Source organism: Tamandua tetradactyla, chromosome 2 (genome assembly GCF_023851605.1).
Source record: "Tamandua tetradactyla isolate mTamTet1 chromosome 2, mTamTet1.pri, whole genome shotgun sequence".
In the NCBI taxonomy this organism is placed as follows: Eukaryota; Metazoa; Chordata; class Mammalia; order Pilosa; family Myrmecophagidae; genus Tamandua; species Tamandua tetradactyla.
Window position 1 is genome coordinate 174,303,494 of NC_135328.1, and position 16,275 is coordinate 174,319,768.

Here is a 16,275-nt window from a genome sequence, read left to right on the forward strand (position 1 = left end):
CTCTTTCTTTCTGCCTTACACATTGACATCCTCCCCTACTGCTTCTACTCTGCCTCCAGTCTTCCTCAGACGCCATGCAACCATGGTCTACCCATACCTTATATTGTTCTCATCTTTCTCTCTCTTTTCCTCTCTAGTGAGGAAGTATTTTGGCATCGAAGTGCACAGGCATCCACAGGGGTGCTGAGGAAGAGCTTGATGATCAGGACTTGTCCTTCTGACCCTGACCATATAAAACTGTATATTCTCTTTTTCTCTTCCATCTTCTTGTGTTCTTACTCTCACTTTCTCTTCTCTCTATTCACTACTTTTTCCTTTTACTTGTTTCTTCTACCCCTATTCTCACTCCCTTACTATCTCTTCCTCTTTACCAATCCCATCTCTTTCTATCCCTATTTCTTAATTTCCCTTCCTCCTTTGCTTTTTCTCTCTTCTTTTTTGCCTCCTTTCTTTCTCTTCTGTCTTTCCCTTCTTATCCTCTGTGCACTTTTCTCTCTGTCTTTGTATTTTCTTTGCCAAATTGCTTTCCTCTTAGTTTATTCACCAAATTTCTCTGAAAACTTACAAGCTTGTTATGATGACATGAAGGTTACTTTCTAGCTTGTTTGATTTTCTAAGGATTATTTAGTAATTCTAGCTTAAGGTTACTGAGTGTTACTTTTAATTTCAACATCACAGAATGAGGGTTTTGAGTTCCATTTGCTTTTTGTAGTTTGTTCTTAATTGTGACTTGGTTTTGCCTTCTTTCTTCCTTTTGTTTTGGATTGACCCATTTCTTCTTTCTGAAGACTTAGTTTTCTTGGAGAAAGAATTATAGTTGAGAGAGGAGAAAGGAGAATGATGAAATTAACTCTGCATATATGTAAATCATCACCCCTCAGAAATAGAAGTGCTCTTTTTAGTCTTCAACCCTTACTGAGTATTGATGAAGTGCCTTCATACTCTGTGCAGGCGAACATTCTTTTTGGTCAACACAGGACTTATGATTAGTCCACCCATTAATTGCAGTCTGTTGGCTCTGGGTGGTCCAGTTACTTTCTTGGAAATATGGAAGACAGGGTGAAGGCCACAGAAGGAGGGGTGAACAGGAATTTAGTCAGAGCAGTATTCCAAGCCCTGCAGAGCACTGCAGAGATCATGATAAAAACTAAGAGTCCCCTCCTTGTCTTGATAGTCAATCTTGATGGTCAATCTTGAATTCTGCTTAAATAGCCAACCACTGGGTTCAGCAAGGTGAAGGAAGCAGGCTCTGGTTAAGGCAGAAAAGCCTGTGTATTAGTTAAGGTTCTCTAGAGAAACAAAATCAACAGGAAACACTCACAAATATAAAATTTATAAAAGTGTCTCATGTAACTGTGGGAATGCAGAGTCCAAAATCCACAGGGCAGGCTGTGAAGCCGATGATTCTGATGGAGGGTCTGCATGAACTCCATAGGAGAGGCTCGCTGGCCGAAGCAAGAAGAGAGCCTCTCTCTTCTGAATCCTCCTTAAAAGGCTTCGAGTGATTAGATTAGGCATCACTCATTGCAGAAGACACTTCCCTTGGCTGATTACAAGTGGAATCAGCTGTGGATGCACCTGACATGATCATGATTTAATTCTATAAAATGTCCTCATCACAACAGACAGGCCAGCACTTGTCCAACCAAACAGGTACCACCACTTGGCCAAGTTGACACATGAACCTGACCATGACACCTTGGTTTCCAAAGTCCTGGCAATCTCTTACATTCTACAATGCCCTTTCCCATCCACCTGATGATGAATGACACAGGACTTCTCCAGAAATCTCTAACTCCTATGATACATGCGTAGATCTCATTCCACATTGTACCTGCTTTGCCCTCCCATAATATTGTGACAAAGGAAGTAATGGGGGCTACCTGGAAGAAAAGGAGTTTGAGCTTGTGTACCAAACAGAAAACTACAACCCTGATTCACAATGAGACATTGAGTCCCTCCGGAGGAGATCTGCCCTGCTTGTGGTTGCTTCCATTGCTAAATTTGGTGTGTTCACGTCTCCTTTCTCAGCGGCTCTCACAGGCTTTTATATCAGTAGTAACTGAGTAAATGTGTTTCTTAGTAGAATGCCCTTCTGTCAGCCCATATCTGAAGTTCCCTCCCCTCAGTACCCAATCTTCATTCAGTTAAAGTAAACTGGCCACTTAGTATGTTCCAGGTATCAAACAAGGTCCTGGAGATATAGGTACTGAACAAGAAGGCATGGTTCCTGACCCAGAGCTTTCAGTCTACTTGGCAGACTGGAAAAGGAAGGAGGCAATTTATAATATGTATAATAAATTCTGTGGTAGAATCATTATAGAGGTATATGGAGAAAAAAACTAATTTAAAAATATTTATTTAGTACTTGCCATAGGCCAGGCAAAGTCCTAGGCACTGGAGATGTAACAGTGAACATAACAAAGACATGTCCTTACATGAGGGATGGAAGGCATGGGGGAGGTTAGGGAAGGCTCCCCAGTGGAAGTACAACTAAATTGAGTTTTCACGGTTGAATAAAAATTAGTCAGATTGGATTGTAATAGGTTGTTGATGGGAGAAAGTTGCAGAAAGAGAGGGAAAGAAATGAAGATGTGCTGTAGGAGATGTAAGTGGTCCGGTAAGGCTCAGGAACACTGGATTCAAGAGAAAGGCTGAAATGGTAGACTTACAGAAATTTTAGCTTAATATGAAGGGGATGGAGAGCCAAAAAATAGTTTCATGTAGAGATGGAAAGCAGCTCTGGTCACAGGGGAAAGGATAGATTGGAGGGGGCCAAGACTGAAGGCAGTGGGAGATGATTCAGGCCTAGACTAGAGGGGTATTTGGTGAAATATTTAGACTGTGAAATTGAGAAGATTTTGTAATTGACTGGATGAGGAAGAGAAACTAGTCATTGAAAGGAGTAAAGGGTGAGAGACTATTCATGAGACTGCACATGAGCTAAACAGGCCATGATGCTGTTTGAGCCCCTCTGCCTTGTTCTTTAGTCCAGAGGAAACTGGAGTTGCACCAGGGCAGCTTAGGTCAATTCAACACATGGAAGGGTGATTTAACCCGGTTCCTTTTGGAAATACATTTTTTTAAAACTCTCATTTCATAACAGAGGGAGACTTCGGGCAGACAGATTGTGATCTTTGTTGGCTGCTGGCTCTGTGTCCCAATCAGAAAAAGAAATTACATGGTCTGATGGGAATGGCAATATGGTCTGGGAGAAAGTGTCCTCTAGACTGGGAGTCAGGAGACCTGGATTCTGATGACAGCTACGACATCATCCCAGAGATGCCCTTCAGCAAGTCCTCTAACCTCTCTGCTATAAATTTCCTCACCTTTACAAAGTGGCCAAGGACCGTCATACTTTTCTAACCCCTGGTATGAAAATTAGGGTAGAGATATTCATGAAAAAGCATGGTGTTAGATAAAGAGAACACACTTTAGATTTAGATGTACCTGGGTTTGAACCTTGGCTCAGCCTCTTAGATGTGCAACCTTGAGCAGGTTGCTGACCTCCCTGAGCCTCAGTTTCCTAATCCGTAGCAGGAGGACATCATAATGTTTAACTTCACTAAGTTGCAATAAGAGGAAATGAAATAATGTACGCAAGTGTACACTATGAGCTTTAAATATTAAGTGAATATTGGTTAAAACAGTGAAAAGGTTTCTGTGAATGTGAGTGAGCCCCTGGATTTATGCTAAAGAGGGCTGTTAGAGCAAGAGGATGATGGCTGTCTAAGTAGGGCTTATGGGACAAAGGACCTTGACCTTGACCTCAGAATGTCAGTTGGTCAACTTAAAGGTGAAAGGAGTGCATTTCCCATGACAGAGTGATTTATGTCTGTTATTCAGGGTACTCCACTCCCAGTAACAGGGTGTGTGAATACCAGATTACCCCACTAGAGGATGATGAGTGAGGATGAGATCAGGAAGAAGCTGGGGAAAGTGGATATTTCAATCAGGCCCACAATAGGGTCCACCTCTCCACAGCGAAGAGCAAATGTGTCTTGTCAGTTCCACTTTTGCTCCTGGAAAAGCACCAGCTAAGCCCTCTGACTTCCCTTTTCTGCTACATCAGGGGAACATGGCAATGGAAACAGTCCCTGATGCTTACCTAGCTGTGTGACCTGGGGCTGGTCACCCCACCACTCTGAGCCTATATCTTCATTTGTAAAAAATAATAATACCCTTTTTAGGAATTATTGGGAGAATGAAATAATGCAATCTGTAGTTTCCTGACACTGCCTGGCACCTGATAGAAATAAATTTTCCTTCTGTCCCCACTTTTCTCAGCCTCATTCAGACTGCCCATCTTTCATTGTGTTGGTAGAGGCTTTAACAAATGATAAAGCTTTGAAGTCTGTCACTGGCATTTGAATACTGACTCCAACACTACTATTGGATGGCCTGTAATGGAAAGGGTGTCCCCTCCCTCTCTTAGTTTTATTGTCTAATAATTCTAACTTGTCAGAGTTGTGGAATTAAATTGCATATGTACTCGGTCATTACTCTGGTCCCTTCCGGCTCTGACAGTCTTAATATTTCTCTGATTCTAAAATTTTAAATTATATAATTTCATGCTTAGATGAATTTATGATATCAAGAATCCACAATTCTGTTTTTTTATGAATTTTAAATTCAATGATTCCATGGACATATAGGTTTCCAGTCTAATAGGGAAAATCAGTAAAATTTGTCTTGGACAGCTGATCAGGCCAAGCAGACAATTAATTCCACTCTTTAAGTTGAGGAGTCCATGGATGGGCTTCCAGGAGACCCATAAACTGTCAAAAATTTGTGCAAAGCTGTGAGTAAAGATGCAGTGGTTCGTTTTCTGGGAGGAAGGCCAATAGCTCTCATCAGATTCTAAAAGGGAAATATTCTCAAACACTTCTGCCCTGGCCAGTGGCATCCAGGACTCTCTCTCTGCACCAGGTCATAGCAAGAATACAGCTCTGAAATCAGAGTCCTGTGTGTGGGTTGTTCTAATTGAGGGGTCTGAGCAAATTATTTAACCACTCAAAACCTCTGCAAAGTGAGGATAATGATTATTTACACAGGATTGCTGTTAGGGTTACACGGGAGAATGCAGATAAATCACTAGGCACATAGTCCGTGCTATTAAACATCAGTTCCCTTGACTTTCCTTCCTGGGGTTTGTTGTTTTGTTGTTGTTGTGAAATGTTAAATTCCTGAGAATTGAGAGCCATTCTTCAGCAGACTTAATTTACATTTTACTGTCCTGCCAAGAAATAAATATTCTCTGTTCAAACGATTTGGGGGAGGGGAGAGAGAAAGATAGAAAGAGAGAGGAGCTAAACTGGCATCATAAAGTAACCCAGAGATTCTCTAGAATTTGTTTATGCTTTTGGTTACATGCCAAGAGGAAATAGCTCTTTCACATAATGGATGAGAAAAACACTGGGAACAAAGACCTTGAGTCCTGAACACATTGGTTTCTACCCAGGCATGTGTCTGCGAATACCCTGAAGTAAGAAAATACTCACTTCAGGAAAAGGGTATGACTGGTGTGGCCAGGAGAAGGCGGAGGGATTTAACATTCAGTTAATTGGATTGGTCTCTGATCAGAGCCTTCTATACGTCTTGCACTGCATTCTTTGAAGCATACATCAGACATTGAAGATGTCATTTATTTACTTACCCATCCAACAAATACTCATTAGACACTAGAAATAGACAGATGAATAAGACATGGCCCCTGCCTTCAAGAGGGAAATAGTTTCAAGGGGAGGAATAAATGTGAAAGATAGCATTACAGAAGGATAAATGTTCTGACATCCATAAGCTCATTGGCTGCAAAAACACATAGGAATCATCTATGCCAGTCAAGAATGGCAGGGGCAGAGGCAGGAAGAAAGACTTCCTGGAGGAAGAGAAACTAGAGCTCAGACCTCAAGGATGAACAAGATCCAGTCAGGAGAAGGGGGAGTGTGGGGCAGCTTTCCTGGAAAAGATAGGAGTAGAGAAGAAAGCTGAGAGGCCAGAGGGAGGACACTGTGTCCCAAGTATTGGAAGGTTGTTGGGGCTAGACAGGTGATAAATAAATAAGACAGAGCCAGATCAGGAAGAGTAAGAAAAGATTTGTGATATATGTAGCAGGCATATTGAACAAGCAGAATTCACAGGGTACAATGACAAAAAACTTTATTGTTTTGTGTTCCTTGACCCTATTGATAGAAGGATATAGACTGTAGATCTAGATCTAGAGATATGAAGGCTCTGTCAGGCCCCATGACTTTCCAATCACTCTCAGGAAATTAAACATTCTCTAATTAATTCTGGTCACAAAACTGTCTCAGCTCAGCAGTGACTATATCTGGTCCAGTCAAAAACATCAAACTTCTTAAAAATAAAAGTCCTCACCATCCTCCAGCTTAGGCCTATTTCGAATAACTACTTGTGGTAACCCAGGGAGTAGGGTGTGGTTGACTTCTGTTCCCCTGACTTGGCTAGCTTTTTAGGAGGTAAAGCCAGAGAAATAGGAAGCAATTGAGCAGGAAGCATTTGAGTTGTCCTGTTGATTGGCACCTGAAGACCTTGGTACTCCCAAGTTCCCAGAATCAAGCCTTTGTTAAGATTTGGAAGCAAAAACAGCTTCTATCAGAGGGCTCCGGGAACAGAAACTTAACCTCTAATGAAGTCTTTTTATTTTTGTTCTCTTCCCTGCAGACATAGACTACAGTTTGATCTATGAATATGAACACTTACTGAATAAATGAGGGAAAAAGTGAATGACTGGATAAACGAAAGGAGATAAATGAATAGTAGTAGTGTGGTGGTAAAGATAATAATATTGAGAATATGCTTCAGTGCCATGAAAAAGGCTAGGGTCCTTGCTTTGCTTCTACCTTGCTGTATAGGTTTTGAGAGGTCCATTCCCTTCTCTGGGTCTTATTTTTCCCATGTTTAAATTAGAATATGAGTTTAGATGATCTTCAGCGTCTTCCAAATCGATAGATGATGATAGGTGGACAGAAAAAGAGGTAAGTAGGTAGGTAGGTAGGTAGGTAAGTAGATTAGATAGATAGATAGATAGATAGATAGATAGAGAGAGAGAGAGAGAGAGAGAGAGAGAGAGAGAGAGAGAGAGAGAGAGAGAGAGAGAGAGAGAGATAGATAGATAGATAGATAGATAGAAAGAAAGAAAGAAAATAATTTGATTTTGGCCTTTGAGCTAGCATCTCCATTTTTTTTTTTTTTTACAAATAAGGAAACCGAAGCTCAGAAAAGTCAATTAACATGCCTAAGGGTACACAACTATTAAGTGGTAAAGTGGGAATTTAAACCCAGATCTGTCCAGCACCAGAGTGTGTGCTCTCTCCACTCTGCCTTGTGAGCATCTGTCTCATCTTCTTCCCTGCTCTGCAGACAACCCAGTTTCCTTCCTTTCCTTATGTCCTTCTCCAAACCCCACAGAGATTAGGACCTACCAGCCAGCTGTTCGCAGTCCTCCAGCCCTGCTCTCTGAAACTCCTGCCCCTGGTTTTATTTCTGTTTAAAATCCCCGATCACCCGGATGCAGCTCTGCTGCAGACCTTCTGAGCCTTCTCTCTGTGGTGCCCTCACTGAGCCCTGTGTTGCCCTTTCTGAGCCCTGTCTTAGACCTCTGCCTCCCCACCTCCAGATCAAAGTGTGCTCCCAATTTCTGAATGCCTCCTGCCCAGGTCTGGAAAACCAAAATGTCATTTCCTTCCCCCCAGCCTCTTTCATCTCCCAAAATGAGGTTTCTAAGGATTTTATCTGCTGTTGTCAAGTTTATAGCCATAATTTGAAATGCTGTTAATATTACTGACAGCAGAGAGCTACAAATTACAAAGTTGTAAAGTTACTTTATAGTGATAACTGTCAGCCTTCACTAGCAGCACTGCAAGGCTCCATGGAAACCAAGTTGATGATAAAGAGAGTTGATATTGTCTCAGGATTATGGCTGTGAGCGGGATGGTCAGAAGAAATCCTAGCTTGTTCCTAAGTAATTTGAACCTGTTTGTGCATATAAATGTTCATTTGCACACATTTACTTGTGTTCTCACTCTCTTGTACAAGTGGGGATGGCAGGGAAAGCCCCCAAAGTGCAAGGAGTTTATCCAAGATCAGTTCCAACCAATTGCTCATTTCAGCTTAACTTCAGCCAGCCCAAAAAACAATGAAGGGAACTGTCTGCCATGTAGTTGGTGTTTAATGAATGATTGTTGAATGAATGAATGCCTGGAACACTTGAGAGCTTAGACAATATTAAGAACAAAGGTGTTAACTAGAATCTGCCTTTAGAGTAAAACAAATAAACCAAAAGCAGCTTCAGAAGTACTGATTTGAAAAAAAAATGAGGTTCGTGTGTAGTAAAATGGTTTAGGTGTCTTAATTGACATTATTAAGCTCAATATTGGTCAACAGGGCAGTGTATTAATTCCCATATCCACCACACACCATCTTCTTACTGAAATCAATGCTGTCTCTGGCTGCAATCACAGAAGCAGATGTTGGAGGCACAGAGGCATTAGCTTTTCATTCTCCTGCTGTGTCTTTGACCCCTGGAGCTCTGTGTTCACTTCTAGTCCCCATTCTATGCAGAACATTGAGAAAATGGTGCCAGAACCTGGAGGACCCATGTGGGAAAGGAATGCAAAGCTTGAGTGGCCAACTGTCCTCATTTGCTTGGGTTGAGGGAGTTCTAGGATGGTGCATTTTCAGGGCAGAAACCAGTCCCAGGCAAAACAGGGTGACTTGTCACCTTACCCAAAGCCATGACCTATAAGGAATTGGCAAAGGAACTGGGGTGCTTTGCCTGGAATGAAGAACTGTGAAAGCTAGATATTTGGTTTGCTCAAATCTCTATAGAGCCGTCATGGATCACAAGGAATGGATATGTTCTATGACCCCAGAGGTCAGAACAAGAGCCAATGGGAGACAGCTCAAGTCTGAACCTCTATTGTGGAAGATGGTGACAGGGAGGATCTGGAACCCAGGACTTTACTCACCGAGCACCTACTATGTCCCAGGCCTCGTTCTGGTTTGGTGGGGGTGGGGGAGCGGGAGGGCAACAAGGACTTGGGGGCACTAAGTCCTTGTAGACAAGAAGAGAACAAAGAGCCTAGCAGACAGGAAGAGTAGGGTAGTTAGAATCCAAAGAGCTCCATCCTTCCTTCCTGCCTGCCTGCCTGCCTGCCTGCCTGCCTTCCTTCAGAGATGTCTGGGGCTTGGGGTACAAGTTGGGGGCATGAGGTGATGAAGCTGGAGAGGGCTGAGGGAAACTGCTGGTGTAAAATTGGTGGTCCATAGGTACACCAGTGTTTTAGGGAGAGTGCTGTGACAGCAGTGGAGTGATGGGTTGGACACAGGCAGTTGGTGATAGGTGAATGCACCCATTACCTACTAGAGGCAAATGCCATAGTCCCTCACCAAGTAAAACTCCCTGGGAGACTGGCTCTAAAATGAAGTCAAAGGATCCCCTATCCCCAGATTTCCCTAGAGAACCAAGAGTTCTACTTTCTCCGATTATGCTATCTGACCAGAAGTTTGGGTATATCCCCTAGTGGCATTGTTGTGTTACAGACTGTATTCTGTTGTGAGATTCATGAGCCATGTACTTTACTAGTCTGGTCTCTGTCACTGACTAGTTGTGTGTGCCAGAGCAAATCACTACCCTTGCCTGGATCCTACTTTCCTATCCATTAGATGAAAGGTTTGGATAAATGGCTTCCATTCTCCAGACCCTGGCACTCTAATGATTGTCTAACTTGGATCAAACTCATATTTATTGTCATCTACTATGTGCTGGATACATTCCTACCTAGTACTTTGTCAGATCCCTGGGGGCACAGGCCATTTCCCACAGGACTACCATCTCCTTTCTTTCCAAAAAGACCTGGAATCAGCCCCTCCAATCTTACACCCCTGCTGGCAGGCTGCATGCACAGCCAAGATGCACTGCCTGTGGGGGTTTCTTCTCCATCAATATTTTCCTCAAGATGATAAATGTCCTGCCAATAAAAGGAGACGGCTGCCAACTCTGTCTGAGATAAGGGCCTTTAGCTGGGGTTGTGGCCATGCTTAGCTTGTTGATGTGTCTCAAGAGGCAGGAGGTGGGAGCCATGGCTGGTAGGAGGGATGAGAGAACCTAGAGGGAGGAGGAGGTCAGGACCACTGCTCTCTTTCTAGGTAGATTTTTCTAGAGTCATCAGAGAGGAGAAAGGAGAGATAGTTGGGTTTCTGTTCAAGGTAAAATATATTTCTATTTTATGGGGCTCCTACAGAATACTAAGCCCTGGGTGAACCATTAGCAAGTGTCAGCACTTTTCAGTATTTAAAGTGCATTCAGAGCTATCATCTCATTTGATCCTCACAACAATCTAGAGAGATGAATATTATTATTTCTGTTTTATAAACAGAGAATCAGAGGGTTGGAGGAGGGAAGTACATTTTCCTCCTGAGTGCTTATCCCAAACCAGGATAAGTCCCAGGTTCATCAAGTACAGAAATGTAGAATCAAATAGAGGAAGCCTGTTCAGGTAACTTGGTTTATAGGTGGTAGAGTAATACTCTCCTCCTAGCTTGAACTTGTTTCTTTGATATTTAATCCTCTGATTGCCCCACCAAAAGACACCTTCTTTAAAGAAACCAGCCATGTGGTCAAGAAGCTATTAATTGAGATGTTTTTAACAGATACTATTGCTAAATAATATGATGAAAAAAATCTGACCTGGGTACAGATCTTGGCTCTACTATTTACCAGCTGTGTGACCTTGGACAAGTGACCTCACTTCTCTGAGCCTCAGTTTGCCCATCTGTAGCAACCTTATAGGGATTGTTTCAAATAGATGAAAACATAAAAATTATACTCAGGCACCTAATAGAAGGGACATAATGCACACTCAGTGTAACTGTTAGTACGACTAATCACTAGCGAAGTACAGGTGAAACCTAAATAATAAATCTCTGGACCATAGGGAGAGATGGAATCAGTGTGGGCTGGGGATTTCATGGAACCTTCCATGAGGGTTCTTAAGATTCTTAAATAGCAACTTTCTTAAAAAATGTGTTTGGAGTTCCCATATATCCCAATAAAGTCAGACTCCATTATGTGTGTTCATGAGCATAATTCCAAACATTTTTACCAGGCAGTGCCAACAGTGATCAGTCTCAGAGCTTAGACCACAGTCAAGATCTGTGACTGAGGCCAGGGCTCAGTATGTGACCAAGGGTGAGTATTTGGTGCTCAATTGGAGACATTTGCAATCCCTCCTTAATTTTGATATCAAGGAGAGACGTCAGGATAAAGAATTAAGATACTTGGGTCTCAACATGGAATTTAAGAACTGGGAAATACAGTATATTTTTTAAGGTGATCATAAACAACTCACATCCCATTGCTGTGCCTCAATTTCCTATTCTCCCTGTCGTGCCTACCTTGTATATGGTTGTGCAGATTAATTGGCATAGAAGGTGAGAATCACTTTGGAAACTATTTGAAAACTCTGCCTTGAGTTCAAGGAAGGGATGATTATTGGAGAAAGGGAAGGGGAGGAGGGGGCATGGAGAGAAGTTAGAGGTATGTCCCTTGGGACAGAAAGCAGCAATGGAGAACCTCCTGGCCTAGGCTAGAGGCAGGGGCGGGGCCTCAGAGGAGGTGCTGAGCTAGTGTAGAGTCAGCCAAAGAGGACCCAAACCAGCCCATTGTCCATCCAGTGTCCATAGGGACATGCAAAGGAGAGTGGGTAGGCGGGGTGTGTGTGGCTTCAATGGAGAGGTGTGGCCAGCGCGGCTGACAACCCACTGGAACTGAGCAAGCATTTAGCAGCTCCCTCCTGGCTCCTTCTCTCGGACAATTGCCTCTTAGGGACTACAGCTGCAGCTTCGTTGCTGTTGCCTGAGGTTGAAGTGCCCTCTCCTGGCCCCCAGGGTGCATAACTGTCATTGAAAGTCAAGCTTCCTTCCCGCAGAAAGATCAGGAGGTAGCCTCATCCTTTATAGGGGCTGGGACCAGAAGTCTGGGGGTCTGACCCACCTTTGGGGTCTGGAAGAGAGTGGGGCACAACCCCCTTCACTTCTCCCAGGCTTCTCTCCTACAGGAACTTCTCTTCTCTTTGCCTAGTTCCCCCGCCTTTGTCATTCTCCTTTTTTCCATTTCTTTTTTCTGCTTTTTGTCTTCCTGTTTGACTCACTCTCTTACACAATCACACATATTTCTATTATACCTCTCTCTTACTTTCTCCATCTATTCTCTGTTCTTCTTTTTCCCTTTAACCTCCCTTCTCTCCTCCCATCTCTTCTACTATTTCATTCTCTCCCTTTCTTACTCTTTAGCTCCCTTTTTTAAGGCAAATAGTGGGAAATGTTTTGCACCCAAATCTGTATCGTTGACTTCAGTATTCTCCACTTACTCTCATATGACCTTGAGCAAGCTGCTTAGTACTTTTGACACCTTAATTGATAGTGGGGACTAAATAAGTGCCTAGCCTGGGGTCTGACACGGGGCAGGATTCAGCACTACCCGCTTCTTTCCCTCATCTCTCTCAGCCCCCATTTTGCTTCCTTCCTCTCCTCTTGCCCTCATTCTTTTCCCTCCCCACTCACACCACAAATCAGATTCAGAATCAAATGCCATTCCTTGAGGCTTCAGAAAAAAGAGGATTTGCCCTTCGCCTTGAAGGAACTTACTGTCTGTCACTTCCCCAGGGGAAGTGGAGCAGAATGGCTTCTTGACTGAGTGTCTGATCAGGTACTATAAAACAGAGCTAAGGGACAACTAGAGGATGTCAGAATGTCAAAGGAGCCTCTCTTCCCAGTTTGTCCTTCAGGGAAGGTTTGTAGTTGAAAAGGAATCTATCTCCTGAGGTCCAACATATCCTGGTATGTATGTCTGTGAGCCAGTTGTTTCACTTTGCTTAAACTCATCAATTTATTATTTGTTGGAAGTTACAACAAAAACACAAACCACAAAAAAGCAACTCAAGGCATTTCCTAGCACTGAGCTTTAAAGGAAACATCTCACCCAGGCAGTTGTCCTGGGGGCCCAGAAAGAGTCTGTAACTGCTGACCAGATGCCAGCACTAGTGTCATGAGGTTGCCTCCTAGTCCCCTGATAAGAGCCAAAGGCAGAATCCCAAAACATGGTCCAAGCTTGCAGCTCTCTGAGGTCTAACTAGATGCTTGTTGCACTAACAGACACCTGGGTAGGCTGCATCCCTACCCAATCCTCCAGGACCACTGGGTCCCTCAACCAGCAATAGAGAATTCCAGGACAGCCAGGGCTATAGGTATTTGATCCAGTGTGCTTTAGCGGTTAGGAGTCCAGGTTCTGGAATCATACCAAGACCTGATTTCGAATCCTGGCTCGCTACCACCTCCAAGACTGATGACTTTGGGCAAGTTACTTCACCTCTCTGGGCCTCCGTCTCATTACCTGCTGAACAGAGCAAATGATATTCACCTCACAGGGTTTTTTTTTTTTTGCGAGGATTAAATGAACTAATGGTACTTAACACCCTGATTGGCTCCTAGTAGGGAATGGATGGTAGCTATTATTACATCTTACAATTCTGTATGACCACTTGTTGGGGATCCCAGTAAGTCAGGGATCTGCTGAGTGGGTGATTGGGAGGCAGTCTGGTTGAGGACACACCCAGACTTCTTGCCCTGATGGAGAATCCTGGAGACAACCATTCAAACCACCACCGAGATGCATGAAGCCAGACCACTGGTTCTGAAGCAAAGGCGATTCTTCCCTTGAGTTTTCTAACAAGATATCAGTGACTGTAGTTTGCCCCTACTTATTTATACTGAGGGCAGACTGCAAACTCCCAAACTCACTTCTCTTTGGCTGAGCATTTTAGTAATAACATCTGCAAATGTTATTCCAAATCCTCTGGGATTCTGGAAAAGCACAGCACTTAAAGCATGAAGAGGTATCCAAATTTTGGAAAGTTGGGAAACATTTAAGGGAAGGAAAACACTTGCCAGTTTTCTACCATGTTCTAAGACTGTGTTATGTGCTTCATTAGTTTATTTAATTTTCATGACAACCTTTAAGAGTAGTTACCATTACTTTCCTAAGAGTGAGAGAATGTTGGCTCAAGATATTAATTTACCTGTTGTCACACAACTTGTAAAAGTAGAGCCAATTTCTGAACCCAGAGCCCTGTAATCCTACAATACGTATTTTCCCTCTTGTGTTCGCATTCAAACTACTATGAAATTTCCCCTGCCCTATCCTATCCCACCTTGCCCCACCAGCTCTCCAGCCCCCACTGCTCCTTGGGGAGTTGGCAGAACATCAACCTCTAGCAAATAGACCCCTTTCTCCAAATATGCTGACTCACACTGTCTCTACTTCCGATTTGGTTTTCTTCTGAATGACTAAGAGTTTTTCACTTGCCCTCAACTCCTCCAGACCCATTCACTGGAAGGTAATTGTTGAGGGAAAGTTATTGGGCTCTGCTGAAAGTCATTTTTAGATTCTAGAGCAGGACAGGAAGGAACAATGATTGCACATATGCATGACTAATTCAAAGTACTTTAATCTTCAAAATGTCAAACTTTATGGTCAATGGCAGCTCCACAGAGAGCAGTGGCACTGTGAATATTAAAATACCAGGATAGCAGGATATCTAGACTGAGAAGTTTGGGTAAGGGCAAACAATCTCCAAAAGTGGTGACTTGTGCTACAGGCCAGCTGTGAAGTACATTTTGATAGTACAACATCGTTATGTGTGATTGACCACCTAGGATATTCTAGATACAGGTATTTTTACTAATCTTTACTAAAACCTTGAAAGATAGGCATTGTGGTCCGTGTTTTACATGGGAGTAGACTAATGCTCAGGGCAATTAGTGGATATGCCTAAGGTTAGAGTTAGTACATGTTTCTGCTGATTCTGTCAGCATCCAAAGCCTGCTTCCTTGCCAACATACCACACTGCTGTTTGCCCTCGTGGCTTTAAGGCCATATTGGACTTAATTCAGCCATATTGGGCCCGCTGATGATCTGGAACAAATTTGGAGTAACTAAGGATCTACCTCACCAACCTTAAGTGTGTCTCAAGCAAAAAGCCTTAGGAATTGTTATAAGGTCTGGTCTCCTGAAGTCAGGGGAGCCACCTTGGAATATACAACTCTCTCAGACTTGCTGTATGACTTAGTTACTTCATTTTGCCTCTCTGGACTTCCATTTTCCCATCTATGCAAACATAAGAGGGATTCATGCAACAACAAATATTTTCTAAACAAACACTCACTCTGTACTCAATCCTGTGCTGAGCATTGGGGATCAAAGATGAATAACACATTGTTTCTGCCCTCACAGAGATAGTTGAACTAGGGAGTCTCTAGTGTCCTTTCCTGCTCAGACATTCTATGAACTCAAGTTGCAGTCATGTGTAAAGGTGATGAACCAAGGCCTCTGACTCTGCTTAGTCCCACTGTAAGCTAGTCATAGGGTTTTGAGCTGTACACCAGTGGGCCCAGCATCAAAGCACACACAGAAACCAGAGGGTCTGGGTAGAGTGGATTGAGACAGAAGACAAAGAAACCAAAGGACTTAGACTCTGGCTGTTCATTTATAAGATTATTCAATCATCTGTTTAATGAGAACTTTCTGAGCACTCTTTCTCTTCCAGATCCCATACTAAGTAGCTGGGGACACAGAAACGGGTCAGGTAAAGCCCCTGCATTTCAAAGTACAGTCTGATGGAGAAGTTGATGTGTGTAGTAGTTAGGTTTAGGTGTCAATTTGGCCAGGTGGTGCTGCCCAGTTCTGTTGCTGTGGACATAAATCATCAAAATGTGAAATTCATCTATGGCTGATTAAATTTGCAATCAGCTAAGGGGAGTGTCTTTCACAATGAATGAGGCTTAAGAAGAGTCAGAAGAGAGGAACTCAGAGCCCACTCAGACTTAGATATTTGGAGATGCAGAAAGGACATGCTCCGGGGGAAACTGTTTGAACCCAGAAGCTGGGATAGAAGCCCTGCAGATATCATCGTGTGCCTTCCCAAATTATTCGCTTTGAAGCTAAAACAGATTTTGGTACCAGGGGAGTGGGCTGCTGCTGTGTTACAAATACCAAACATATTTGGAATGGCTTTTTAAATGGATAAGGTAGGGTTTCTGGAAGAATTGTGAGGAGCTTGATAGAGAAAGGCTATGAAGAGACAGTTGGTAGAAATGTGGCCTCTAAATATACTTCCATTGCAGATTGGAAGGAAGGTGATCCTTGTATTGAAGTGGCAGAAAGTTTGGCAAAATTGGCACTTGGTGCTGTATGGA

The 16,275-nt window shown here is 43.1% G+C and overlaps 1 protein-coding gene across 3 annotated transcripts in view; it reads left to right on the forward strand.

The window, feature by feature from the left end:
• Nucleotides 1–16,275, forward strand: part of LOC143674264 (BEN domain-containing protein 5) — a 1,810,590-nt gene that overhangs the window by 1,745,062 nt on the left and 49,253 nt on the right. The gene's annotated exons all lie outside the window — the stretch shown is intronic.